General features: G+C 45.7%; 1 protein-coding gene across 2 annotated transcripts in view; it reads left to right on the top strand.

The window, feature by feature from the left end:
- Positions 1-13,410, top strand: part of EMILIN2 (elastin microfibril interfacer 2) — a 65,716-nt gene that overhangs the window by 15,711 nt on the left and 36,595 nt on the right. The window lies entirely within an intron of this gene.

Genomic DNA, 13,410 nt, shown 5'->3' with positions numbered 1-13,410 from the left:
ACTTGTTTGTATATAGTTATTTTGTACCTGAAGACTTATGGGATTCAGAGTGTAGAATATTCTTTATATTGATTATAATGTTAAAAAAAAAACAAACCCGTTGCTGTCGAGGCAATTCTGACTCATAGCGACCCACCCAAAAGGACAGAGTAGAACTGCCCCATAGGGTTTCCCAGGAGGAGCTGGTGGATTCAAACTGCCAATCTCTTGACTAGCAGCTGAGCTCTTAACCTCTATGCCACCAGGACTCTGCCCTGATTTTCCAGAACAACCGAGATGGTAAATACATAACAGATGTAAAACACTAGATAACATCCTTGTTAAAAAAAATAAATAACGGAGTAGAAAACCACATTTCATATTTCACGTTGCTGTTCGCTGCTGATGAGTTGACTCTGACTCGTGGCGACCCCATGTACGACAGAAGGAGATATTGCCTGGTCCTGCACGATCTTCACGGTGCTCAAGTTGGCTCGAGTCCATTGTTGCAGCCGCTGTGTATTTTGAGTGCCTTCCAAATTAGGAGGCTCATTTTCCAGCACTCAATCAGACAATATTCTGTTGTGATCCAGAGGGTTTTCACTGGATAATTATTTTTTTATTTGAAAGCAGGTATTTATTTATTTATTTACTTATTTATTGTACTTTAGATGAAGGTTTACAGAGCAAATTACTTTCTCACTAAACGGTTAATACACATACTGTTTTGTGACATTGGTTGCCAACCCCACGACATGTGAACACTCTCCCCTTCTTGACCTTGGGTTTCCCATTACCAGCTTTCCTGTCCCCTCCTGCCTTCTTGTCCCTGCCTCTGGGCTGGTGTGCCCATTTAGGCTTGTTTTGTTTTATGGGCCTGTCTAATCTTTGGCTGAACTGTGAACTTCAGGAGTGACTTTAGTACTGGGTTGTTGTTGTTGTTAGGTGCCGTCGAGTCGGTTCTAACTCATGGCGACCCTATGTACAACAGAACAAAACACTGCCTGGTCCTGTGCCATCCTTACAATCCTTACAACCCAAGCTATAAATGTAAACCTACCACCCGTCTATCAGTTTGTCTCCATGACTGACTTGTGGTGACTTGTGTGTTGCTGTGATGCTAGAAGATATGTCATTGGTATTTCAAATACCAGCAGGGTCACGCAGCAGAGTTTATAGGCTAAGACAGACTAGGAAGAAAGGTCTAGAAATTTACTTACTTACAAAAATTATCCAGTGAAACCCCATGAGTGTGGTGACCCTATGTACAACAGAACAAAACACTGCCTGGTCCTGTGCCATCCTTACAATCATTGCTATGCTTGAGCCCATTGTTGTAGGCACTGAGTCAGTCCATCTCATTGAGGGTCTTCCTCTTTTTTGCTGACCCTCTGCTTTACCAAGCATGATGTCCTTCTTCAGGGACTAATCCCTCGTGATAACATGTCCAAAGTACATGAGATGAAGTCTCACCATCCTCACTTCTAAGGAGCATTCTGGCTGTACTTCTTCCAAGACAGATTTCTTCATTCTTCTGAAAGTCCATGGTGTATTCAATATTCTTTGCCAACACCATAATTCAAAGGCATCAATTCTTCTTTGATCTTCCTTATTCATTGTCCAGCTTTCACATGAGATGCACATGAGATGATTGAAAATACCATGGCTTGGATTACAAAAAAAAAAAAACCCTGCTTCTGTCAAGTCAATTCCAACTCACAGCAATGCTGTAGGACAGAGTAGAACGGCCCTATGGAGTTTCCAAGGCTGTAAATCTTTACAGAAGCACACTGCCACATCTTTCTCCCATGGAGCAGCTGGCGGGTTTGAACTGCTGACCTTTTGGTTAGCGGCCAAGTACTTTAATCACTGTGCCACCGTGACTTGGATTAACGGCACATAATTGGAAAATGTTGAATTAAGGATATATAACTATCGTAAAGCATTTTGTACTGGCAGAAACCTCAGTAGGGTTGAAATAAGACTTAATATTTGAAGACTGTTGATTACTCAGTTTCATTAACAAATATTTAAGCATAAGGCCTACGTCTGGCATAGGACCAGGCTCTACAAAACACAGCAGGGAACATGGCCTCTCTCTGCCCTCCAGAAGTTCATGTCCAGTAGGTGAAGTGAGACATGAACAGAGGTAATCATAAACTAAAAGGTAGAAATGAAAATTGCAATAAGAGAAGCAGAAATAAAGTACTGAGGGTGATCAGAGGTGGAAGAAATTATTTCCAGACAGGAGGAATCTGAGAACTTGTTTGTAGGTGATGACAGCTTAGCGGGACTTTGAAGGAAGGCTCTAGCTGAGCATACGCAGATGTGAGAAGGACAGCACATGCCAGGAAAAACACGAGCAAAGCCCCAGAGGTGGGAAAGTAAGGGACATCCACAGGGAGTAGGAATAGTACTGTTAGGCCGGAGTATGGGGTGCACGAAGGGTGGAAATGGGAAGTAAGGCTGGGGAGGTAGACTGAGGCCAGATCTTATAGGATTTTGAATACCAGCATTGGGATTTTGGACTTCATTCTTTAGACAAAGGAGATTCATGGAAGACTTTTGATCAGGGACACCATCAGGCCTCTGCTTTCCAATGTCAGTCTGGCAACATGTACAGAATGGATTTGAGTGGGGAGGTAATGGGGCTGGGGCGAGGGGTGCAGGGGAGGGGCCCTGTTAGACTGGTCAGAGTCCATGCCAGACGTAACAAGAATCTGAACAGGAGCAGTGGACCAAGCATTGGAGACAATGAGAGAAAGGGACGGCGTTAGAATTAGCAGGTAACTACTAGGCCTGTGTCTTAGTTGCCTAGTGCTGCTGTCATAAAACATGCAAAAGGGTGGTGTTAAAGAACAGAATTTATTTTTTGACAGTTCTGGAAGCTGAAAGTCCATATCAAGGTCTTAGCCCCGTCAAGTCTTTCCTTGTCGGTAGCCCTGTGTGTTCCTTGGTTCTTTGGCTTGTAGATGATCCTCACGAGGCTCCTGTCTTCCCTTGTGTGTATATCTGTGTCTATTCTGGTCCTTTTATAACTCAGGGAATTAGGCTACCTTTTTTTTTTTAATGGAAGGTAATCTGGGCTATCCAAGGCCAATTAATTTAATCACATGTAACTACTCTAAGACTGCAACTAGACTAGTGTTTGGCCAAACCACTGGGAACCGTAGCATGGCCAAACTGACCCATGAAATAAACCACCACAGCCTTCTGCACCCCTGTGTGCTTGATGGCAGAGCAGCACCTTGTGGTTGTAAGGATATATGATGATTGGGCACTGAGCACCCTGTGTTACTCCGTAAGGGTATTGATGAAAAGGACCACACGCTACAAGGGAAGATGAAGTAGTTTACCGACTGCCATTTGGAAGTTCTCACAGGATTGTTTTTATCCACGAGACAATTACCTCATTATTCCTCATTTTGGTAATCAGGAATTAACTTGAATCCTTCACGTGGACCCTTGAATCCATTATTGAAGAAAGAACCCATATTTTTAGTCTTGATGAAAATCTTTGCCTTAGGGTAAATAATCTTTCATTTACATAAAGCTTTACAGTTTCAAAGTGCTTTCACAGCAGTTGATCTAGTTTTATTCTTCTGTTGTATGGAAGGTAGAAGAGGGGTAAATATTATAAACCCTAATTTGTATTTGAGGTAGCTGAGGGGTAGAGAAGTTTTTGGGTTCTGCCTGGCTGAGATGGGACTAGAACAGCCACCGTTGTTATGGGTAGTAGAATCATACATGTATTCTCTGTACGGTCTCCACATAATAACGGTTGTTCCCTAGTGGATACTGATTCTCAAAGAAAGTTGTCGTGTGGTGTCAGAGAACCACTGGTAGGCACCCAAAGAGCGTTTGCAGAATGAATAGATAAAAAAGAAAGCCAAAACATGTATATTTACCACAATTAAAAAAATGGTTTTTTCTGCCCAGGTCTAAGTGTACATTGACAGTCTCTATAATATATAATACACCTCTCATTGTGTGAAGGTTCACGTTACATAACTACCAAGAATGATTTGGTGCTATTGTGAGGGTCCAACCACCAAAGAAATAACTGCTCTTTGAGAAAGTTAAACACTGAAAATACAGGGAATTATTTTAAAGGCTAATTTTGTTGCCTCTTTGAAAATACAGTGAGTGCTTACTTGTGCATTTGAGCACACACTTTTTGCTCGTCTTCCCTCCCATTGTTATGAATCTGATAAACCGACTTCAACTTTCAGTTTTTAGTTACAGAGTCTATACGTTTGGACAACTGTAGTCTGTCCAAAAGCATAATTTTAAAGAAAGGGAAAACAAGTCATATATATTTTAAACTTTTTGACAGATGTTGGCTGGACCACATTTCACCACAAAAATCTATGTATTATGCATAGAGGGCAAAGTTTATTAGTGGTTACCAGGGACGAGTGGGAGGGCAAGGAGGGGGTATTACTTCCAGGGCACTGAGTCTCTGTTAAGGCTGATGAAAAAAACTGGGAACAGATAGTGGTGGTACTTACATGTAACTAACGTCACTGAGTCGTACATGTAAAAATGGTTGAAATGACAGACATGACAAATGTTTTGTTATACATATATTTACCACAATAAAAAAAAAATCAAAACCCCAAAACAAAACAAAAACTACATATTTGTTTTATTCCAATTTACAAGAGCTGTGGAATCCTCAAATCTTCCCTCTAAAACCAAAACCAAACCTGTTGCTTATGAGTCAACTCCAGCTCCTAGCAAGCCAGAGGACAGAGTAGAACTTCCCCATAGGATTTCCAGGGAGCGCCTGGTGGACTCAAACTGCTGACCTTTTGGTTAGCAGCTGTAGCCCTTAACCACTGTGCCACCAGGGCACAGTGACAATTCCCAAGGCCGACTGTCCCATGCCCTGCTGCGACCTGGGTTCTGTGTGGCTCTTTCAGACCACTTTGGGTTGACCTAGGTAGGGGCACAGACCCCTTAAGCTCTCCAATAAAACTCCAGTCCCACAAAGCATGCGTGGGCAGTGAGAGCTTAGAATGGCTTAAAGGACATGGTAGATAATTCCAACCTTCAAACCCTGCTGGCCACCCCAGGTTTGTCCAGCTTCTCCTTCTCATTTCCCTTCCTTCCTGGCCTCCTCCTCCTCCAGCACCTCCTCCCTTTTAAAAGCAAAATAACAAAATTTCTCCTCTTTTATCTTACTGAGCAACATCCCCCCACCCTCTAGGTACTTGTCCATGCTTTCAGGCTTGGGGATGAGCTGGGTGAAGGTCATACTTCCACGTAAAAACCACGCCCCTTCCAAGCAGAGTACAGGTGACCCAAAATGTCTCCAGCTCATTGTGCAAGTGTAAATTAAAAAAAAATATTAAGTAATGCTGTGCTTACTTGGGCAATGCGAATGTTAATATGAAATTGGGTTATAAGGTTTTGGGCCTTTTTCCCCAATGTCCTCATAAAGTAGAAAAGAAACGCAAGTTTTCCATTCCCAAATTATTTTTTTAATTGAGAATGAATTGGCCCAAAGGATGAAAATGTTTTTACATCTGCAGAGAAACTCCCACTGTCTCTAAGTTTTCTACGCTTCTAAGTGACTTCTGCCCTCTCACCCATCTGACAGTGTGTCGTACTGTGGTGGCTTGCAGATTGCTATCATACCGGAAGCTGTGCACTGGTATTTGAAATGCCAGCAGGGTCACCCATGGTGGGCAGGTTTCAGCTAAGTTTATAGACTAAGACAAACTGGGAAGAAAGGCCTGGAGATTCTCATTCTGAAAACTAGCCAGCGAAAACCCTATGGATCCCAACAGAACATCGTTCGAATCGCTTGCTTTGGACACATCACCAGAAGGGAGGTGTTGTTGGAGGACGACGTCATGTTAGGTGAAGTAGAGTGCCAACCAGGACGAGGACACCCTTGGTGAGATGATTGGTGTAATGGCTGCAGTGATGGGCTCTAACATGCTGGTGGTCATGAGGATGATGCAGGACTGGGCAATATTTCTTTCTGTTGTACATAAAGTCACCATAAGTTGGAGCCAGCTAGGACAGCTGTCTATTTCTAAGTGACTTCTGCTAGATTACAAATGTGGCCTCTTTAAGAGCTTTTCCACGTCCGTGTCTTCACCCAAAGCTCTGAAACCGATTATGTGTGTGTGTGGTTTTTTTTTTTTTTTTTTTTACCATAGCCAATTCTCTTTGAGTATCTAAAAGCAGCACTGAGAACACTGGGTGTGTAGCTGCAAGTTGAAGATTGACGGGAAGATGTGGAGCTGCAGAAGAAGCTCCGTCAGTGGCTGAGATCCTTGATGAGGGAGGAATGGAGGTTGCAAACCACAGAGAGGCCAGGTCAAGGGAAATAGAAGAAAAATAATTTCAAAATTATTGTGACTTTTACAGAAGAATTTGGGCAATTAAAAAAGGGAAATAATCAAGAGAGAACTCTTTGGTGGCTCGAAAAGAAAGGTTTTGATCATGAAACCACAGGAAGTTATGTTTATGGTGAGCGTCCTAGGTCAGCAGATGCCCTCATGGTCCACACTGTGGGAACACAGACAGTGCGTTCATTAGGGAGTGATCGGGGAGAGAGGGCTCCTGGAACAGGGAAACATGATGTAAGTCTGAGAAATGGAACAGTGTAGAATTTATGTCAGGGAGACAGCCTATAGCAATGATGGCCTTCCCAAAAGAATTCCGTAGGAAAACGTGGACATTTTTGGAATCCTGGGTTACTCATCCCACCAGAAAGCTGTCACAGTGAGCTCAGGCTCCTGGGACACTCCAAGCTCACCCTCCTCCCTCTGTGAGGCACAGACTTGAGCTGGGAAATGCATCTTCCGAAGTGAGCTACAAATAAGTATGTGGACTCATTGGAACACATGCCGAAGTTATATTTCATGGTGTTGGACACGCCTTGCGCTCCAAGATGAGGTCATTTTCAGCAATGCAAGTGTGCACAGAAGGAAGGCGTCTTCACTATCTCTTGCGACCTAGCTGGGATAAGCCTTGCAGCCAAGCCTCTGTGGTTTTCTTTAACCACCTTCCCTCAGGATTGTGGAATTTCTCTTTCCTGGGGCTCAGAGCAGTGATAGATTGGAGGATTGTGAAGAAAACTTGTACGCATTACACCATATGATTGGGACAAAATCCTGAGAAGGAGAGAGGATTTTAGGTTTTGAAATCTAACTCACCATTCTGCCTGCACAAGAAATTAATTCAAGTTGTCACGGAAAAATAAGCAGCTTACAATTGTGATTTCTCCAGCAAACATATCCTTTGTCCTGGGAAAGAGACAGTCTCCTAGGAGTGCATTTTCATTTTGAATACATTGCTTTGGTCTAGGATCTGTTATTTTTCAACAAATATGCAAAGGTATGTTGTAATCTGCTTGTAATCAAGGCCCACCATTCTGACTTCAAATTCATTAGATACATTTTGTATTTCAAAAATATCTTTGCTCAAGTTTTCCAGCTTTTAAAATTTAGATGAATTGTCTTAAAAAATTCAGGTAAAAGAGTTCACATTTCTTTGCCCCCATGTTCTTAACTTCTCCATTTTTTTTCCAATTGCTTTGAAGTCAACCTCGACTCCTAGTGACCCTGTGTGTGTCAGAGTAGAACTGTGCTCCACAGGGTTTTCAGCAGCTAATTTGTCACAGGTGGATCACCGGGCATTTGTTCTGAGGTGCCTCTGGGTAGACTCAAACCTCCAACCTTTTGGTTAGCAGCTAACTGGATTAACTGTTTGCTCCACCAAAAAAGTGTGCAATGTAGCTGAAAAAGATAAAAGTTCTGATCTGTGTGTTTGATGTGCCTTACAGGCCAGGAGGCCCCCTAGTTCCTTATCACTCGTGTGGGGAGACTTTCCTAGGCTTGTCCACATTGAAGGAACCTTGGAGAGCAGCCCGCCTCCTTACATTACATTGCAAAGATGTTCTTTGTTGATGCACACGATTTCAAGGATCAGTTCTTATTGTCAGTGAAACAAAGTGCATTCAGGTGGGAAGTATTCTCTCCCCCTGGGTGCAGAGCCACCTTCCCTTCAACGTAGTTCTGAAATCACTTCTGAGTTCAAATTGTGTAGCCTCTACTGCCTATTTACTTTTGGCAAAATGTCACTTTGTTAAAAGCTCACTTATTGATGATAGTAAAGACACACAGTAGTGCCTAGAAAATTGGTCCGGGTCTTGTCAGTTTCTAAACTAAAACACTAACAGCGAACTTTGTAAAGCTGCGTTCTTTGTAAAGCTGCTCTGTGGAACAACTTGGAGTCGTGGGAGGCAGCTGAGTGTGGGTGACTGAGTGTGCTGTGTGAGCGTCCTGAAACTCGGCGAGATGACCTCGCACCCCCAACGCGACTTTTCCTTCTCGCACGGTAGGCGGCGTTCCTCCAGGCCTAGGACGCACCACCCTTCTTGCTAGTCCACGTCCCCACCCACCAGCCCCATCTCAGCTGGTACGTTGTGGAACCGCACACGTGGCACGAAGCAAGAGTAGCTGGCTCCAGGCTTTTCGGGACAGGCCTGGGAAGGAGTTTACTAGAAAGCCTGTTCTTGGGAGAAACCCAGGTCACATTTAGTGTCCCCAAGGGGCACCGGGCTTTCTATTTGTGCAGAGTTTTGGTAGCCTGTGGAAGAATAAAATACAGGTAAATACCAAATGCGGGCAGGGAAAAGGCTCTTACCTTGTGCGATGGCTGACTAAACAACATTTGGGTATTTTCAGGCATTCCACAAGTTGTTCTAGGAGGGATGGGGGAGAAAGGAGACTTGGGTTCACGTGCGGTAGGAATCAAGATGTGGACAGACGGGTGCCCTGTCGCTGTCCCCTCGGCAATCTCTGAATCTGTAGGTCACCACTGTCCAACAGAACTTTCTGTGATAGTAGGTTTGGTATCTTCACTGCCCAGAGCTGTAGCCACTAGCCCATGTGGCTATTAAACACTTAATGTGTCTCCTACAACTGAAAATCTGAATTTCTATTTTTATTTAACTTTAGTTAATTTAATTCTGAATAGGCACATGTGGTGAACGGCAGCCATATGGGACAGCACTGCTGTGTGATTCTCGTCCTGTTCCTTCAACACGACCAGAGGAATCTAGGGCTTCATTTGGCTCTGGGAAGACCCAGGAATTCACATCTGCTCCAGGTTAGGCAGGAGGACTCTGGGGCTTTTAATATGGATATTGGATACCCGAAAACCTTGTCAAAAGTAGATATAGTATGATTAATCGATTAACTGGTTAATCAACTAATTAGTTAATTGTTGATTAACCAATTACTGATTGGGTGATTGATGATTAATAATTAATTATTTATTGAGCACCTACAACGGGTCAGACACTGTTTAAAAATGGACATGTTGTCAAAAAGAAACAATCTTTGATGTTTACGAGGGAGAGTCAAGGAAACGAAGTCAAGGAGTCTGGGCTGGTGCTGGTGGCTGGCTCGGGTGCAGCCCTGGCGGAGCCCTGGTCTCCGGTGGGGCCCATAACTGCATGCTGTCCGAGGGAGAGCTCTGCTCCACAGCGGCCTTCCTGTGCTCGGCACCTGTGAGGGCCACTCGGGGCTATGGCCACAGGCTGCCCCACCTCACCTCTTCACCCCACCTTGCTTTCCCCTTCTCTTTCTCTAAAGCCCTCCTGTTGCTATGTACAAGGATTCACAGTTGTGATGAGTTCAGCTCCGTGTTTAGGCACCAAATGGGCCCAGGGACCCCAGTGCTGCACTGGGCTGCTTTGTCTGAGCTTCACTGTCAGTGGCCAAGCACATCCATACTGGCTGTCTCCAAGACCCGCACCTCCTGGATCCCACTTGTGAGGGTTCCCTGTAGGGGCAGAAACAGAGCCTGTGTCTGGGGCAGTGCTTCTCACACCTGAGGGTTACTTGGGGAGTTTATGAAAGGTACTGATGCCTGGGAGCCCATCCCCTGATCAATTAAATTAGAATTTAGGGGATATGAGTAAGGGCCAAGGTTTGCTGAAAGTAAAAGGACTTAGAGCACTTGCTGATGAAGATCAAAGACTACAGCCTTCAGTATGGATTACACCTCAACATAAAACAAAAATCCTCACAACTGGACCAATAAGCAACATCATGATAAACAGAGAAAAGACTGAGTTGTCAGGAATTTTGTTTTACTTGGATCCACGATCAACACCTATGGAAGCAACAGTCAAGAAATCAGATGAGGCAATGTGTTGGGCAAATCTGCTGCAAAGGACCTCTTTAAAGTGTTAAAAAGCAGGGATGTCACTTTGAGGACTAAGATGCGCCTGACCCAAGCCATGGTGTTTTCGGTCACCTCATATACATGCGAAAGCTGGACAATGAATAAGGAAGACCGAGGAAGAGTTGATGCCTTTGAATTATGGTGTTGACAAGGAATATTGAATATACCATACTTTGCCAGAAGAACGAACAAATCTGTCTTGGAAGAAATACGGCCAGAACACTCTTTAGAAGCTAGGATGGCAACACTTCGTCTCACGTACTTTGGGCATGTTATCAGGAGGCACCAGTCCCTAGAGAAGGACATAAAGAGGTGATGGGTTGACACACTGGCTGCAACGATGGGCTCAAGCATAGATAGCAATGATTATGAGGCTGGTGTAGGACTGGGCTGTGTTTTGTTCTGTTATACACAGGGTCGCTAAGAGTCAGAACTGACTGGACAGCACCTAACAACAACAGCGAAGGCCAAGACCATTTTCTAACGCTCCCTAGCTAGGCTGTTTCCCTGCAGTGCCCTGATTGGAGAGGAAGGTTTGGGTCCCACTTGATTCCCCCTTGTCCTCTGGGAATCCTCTGGCTGGGCACTGAGGAGGCAGGAACCCAGTTTCTGCTGGCCCTGGACCTCCTTCCTCCCACATTGAGGCCTGAGGCCTGGCTGCTCGAGATCCATCCAGAGACTGCGGTCATCCTGCACCGTGAGCCTTTCCCACGCCAGAGGGGGCTCCTGATCACTTCCAGCTGTCCTGCTCACCAGGAAGGCCTTCTGCACATGTTAGAGTTGAAAACTTTGTCATGAACGTCGTCGACCTGGGCTCCGTTGCCAGAAACGACTGCAGGATGAGGAGAATGCGTATGGGGGTGGGGGGGCGGAGACTTCAGGGAACATCCCAACTTACAAGCAGGCTCCAAAATATATCTGCTTTTAAAGAAAATAATGAAGTATGTTGAAAAAACAAGAACTTTCTTATACTCTGGCTCGTGTAGCTAGGGGCGGGGTGAGAGGTCGCCCCCTCCACGGGCCCAGGAGCACGTGTTTTGTGCTCTTTGTCCATATCCTAAAGGGCTTAGTCTGGGCTGTCATCTACTGGCCAGTGAACAAAATCCAAGAACAAACACATTTTCGTGTTCACTCTTCAATGCTCAGAGGAGCAAAGTTTTTCTGAGATTACACATTCTTCTAGCATTATGTTCTCTATCCAAGTATGCAAAACAATGAAGTAGGATTCTTCTTCCTTCTTCTTTTTGTATTTTCTAGGGCTACACAGAGGGTTTTTTTGGTAAGTTCGGCGGTGGGCCCAGGCCTGGTGTGTCCCTATGTGGAATTAGACGCTCGGCAGTGTCTGCTGAATGGGGATGATGGCTGTGTTTTTCCCCAGCTCTTAGGGCCTTCTGGAACATCTCTGGGTGGGGCAATTTCCAGAGACAATTGCTTTTTCTGTGGCTGGGAGGGGAGTATGGGGCACGAGGGAGAAGCACAGGGCTTTGAAGGGGAGCACTTGGGTTTAAGCTCCAGCCCCGCCACTTCCTGTCTGTGTGAACTTGGGCAAGTCACTTAACCTCTCTGAGCCTATTTTCTTATTCGTGAAAAGGGGAAAACATAAATCGTGGGGTGCTGATGGGGATGGGGTGGGGATGAGAGAGACTGAAGAGCCTAGAAGGAGGGTCTTTGTGTCCCCTACCACACACACACACGCATACACTCACACACACACATACTCACGTATACACACACACATATACGATATACTCACACACACACACACAGGAGGGCAGCCTTTACTTTCCTGTTTTACTTTCCAGGCTTTCTCTTCAGTTTTCCTTGAAAAAGGGTCCCATCAGAGCACCCCAAAATCCCAATGCCCTGGTCCCCATCAGAATCTCCGAGGGGGAGACCCAAGTGTTTTTTCTTTAACAGTCCCCTAGGTGATTCTTGGAATCTTTGGGTGGTGCAAATGCACTTGGCTGCTCACTGAAAGGTCAGAGGTTCAAGTGCACCCCGAGGTGCCTCAGAAGAAAGGCCAGGTGATCTGCTGCTGAAAGGTCAGCCACTGAGAACCAGTGGAGCACAGGTCTACTCTGACGTGCGTGGGGTCGCCGTGAGTCCGAGTTTGCCCGCTGGCCACTGGCTGGGTGTCTATAACACACAGCCCAGGCTGAGAAACACTGCCTGAAAGGGTAAGCTGAAGCAGCGACGGTGAGGAGGGTGAGAAACTCGAACGTGCCTGCCAAGTGTGACATCTGTTGGCACCGCCACCTTAGAGCTCCAGAGGGGCTCCTCCACTGGTCTTGGCAGGTGGATCATCAGCGTTTGAGGTTTTGCTTATCAGGGTTTCGGCTCTCAGGGAAGATGCCCAGGGCCCCTTACATTAGCCGCTTTGCTGAGGAGTGTAACTTTGAATTTTACTTGCCACAGGCTGGTGCTTGAGAAGGAGTGGCTTGGCGGCTGGGAGCTCCCTAGACCCCTCTGCAAGCCCCTACCCCCACAGCTGCAGCTCCTTCAGCTGGTTGTCCAGCTCTTCCTCGGGCCTCATCAGTAACCCTCAGGAAGTGCATGTTTCTGTCTGGGAATTGGCCCCAAATGAAGGCCAGCTGTAGTGCTGGTGTTAAAAATGAAGGGAAAAGGCGCCAGAGAGGGGTGGTTCCCGGCCAGAAAGTAGGAGCTGGGGGGTCAGTCACGGAGGACCTGGCCTGTGTGGCTGTGGGTTGGGTCTGCGCTCTGAGCAAGGCACTGGTGGTGGAGTGGGAGGGGAGGATGGGGGACAGTGGACTCCTGGATTGACTCTCTGACATGAAAAATGAGAAAACTGACCCATTGATTTTCTATTCCTCCTCCCCCCACCCCCTCTATTGCACCCAGGAAATTGTTTTAAAAAGAAAACCTGGGTGTCCAGTGGTTGGTTTAACCAATACTTACGCTCTCCAGGAACATGTGTTTTAAGAGTTTTTTGAGCGGCTCCAATGCCGCTTCCCTTTCCCTGTTGTTAGCAGCGTGGACCGGGCGTATTTTTAAAGAGATCTGGACACAAACCGTGTGAGGCCCAGCCTCCCAGGCTTGCAGGCCTGAACTTGGCTCATGTTGGAGAAGGAAGGCAGAGGTGACTCTGTGCACGTTAGGGGAGATCAGGGCACCAGGGACGTTTGTCCTTAAAACACACACGAAACCAAACAACCCTGAGTTACGCCTGAAAAAATCTCCACAAAGCAGCGAATTGTA

Source organism: Loxodonta africana, chromosome 11 (assembly GCF_030014295.1).
Source record: "Loxodonta africana isolate mLoxAfr1 chromosome 11, mLoxAfr1.hap2, whole genome shotgun sequence".
Taxonomy (NCBI): domain Eukaryota; kingdom Metazoa; phylum Chordata; class Mammalia; order Proboscidea; family Elephantidae; genus Loxodonta; species Loxodonta africana.
The sequence above is the reverse complement of the archived record's forward strand: the minus strand, read 5'-3'. Positions and strand labels throughout refer to the sequence as shown.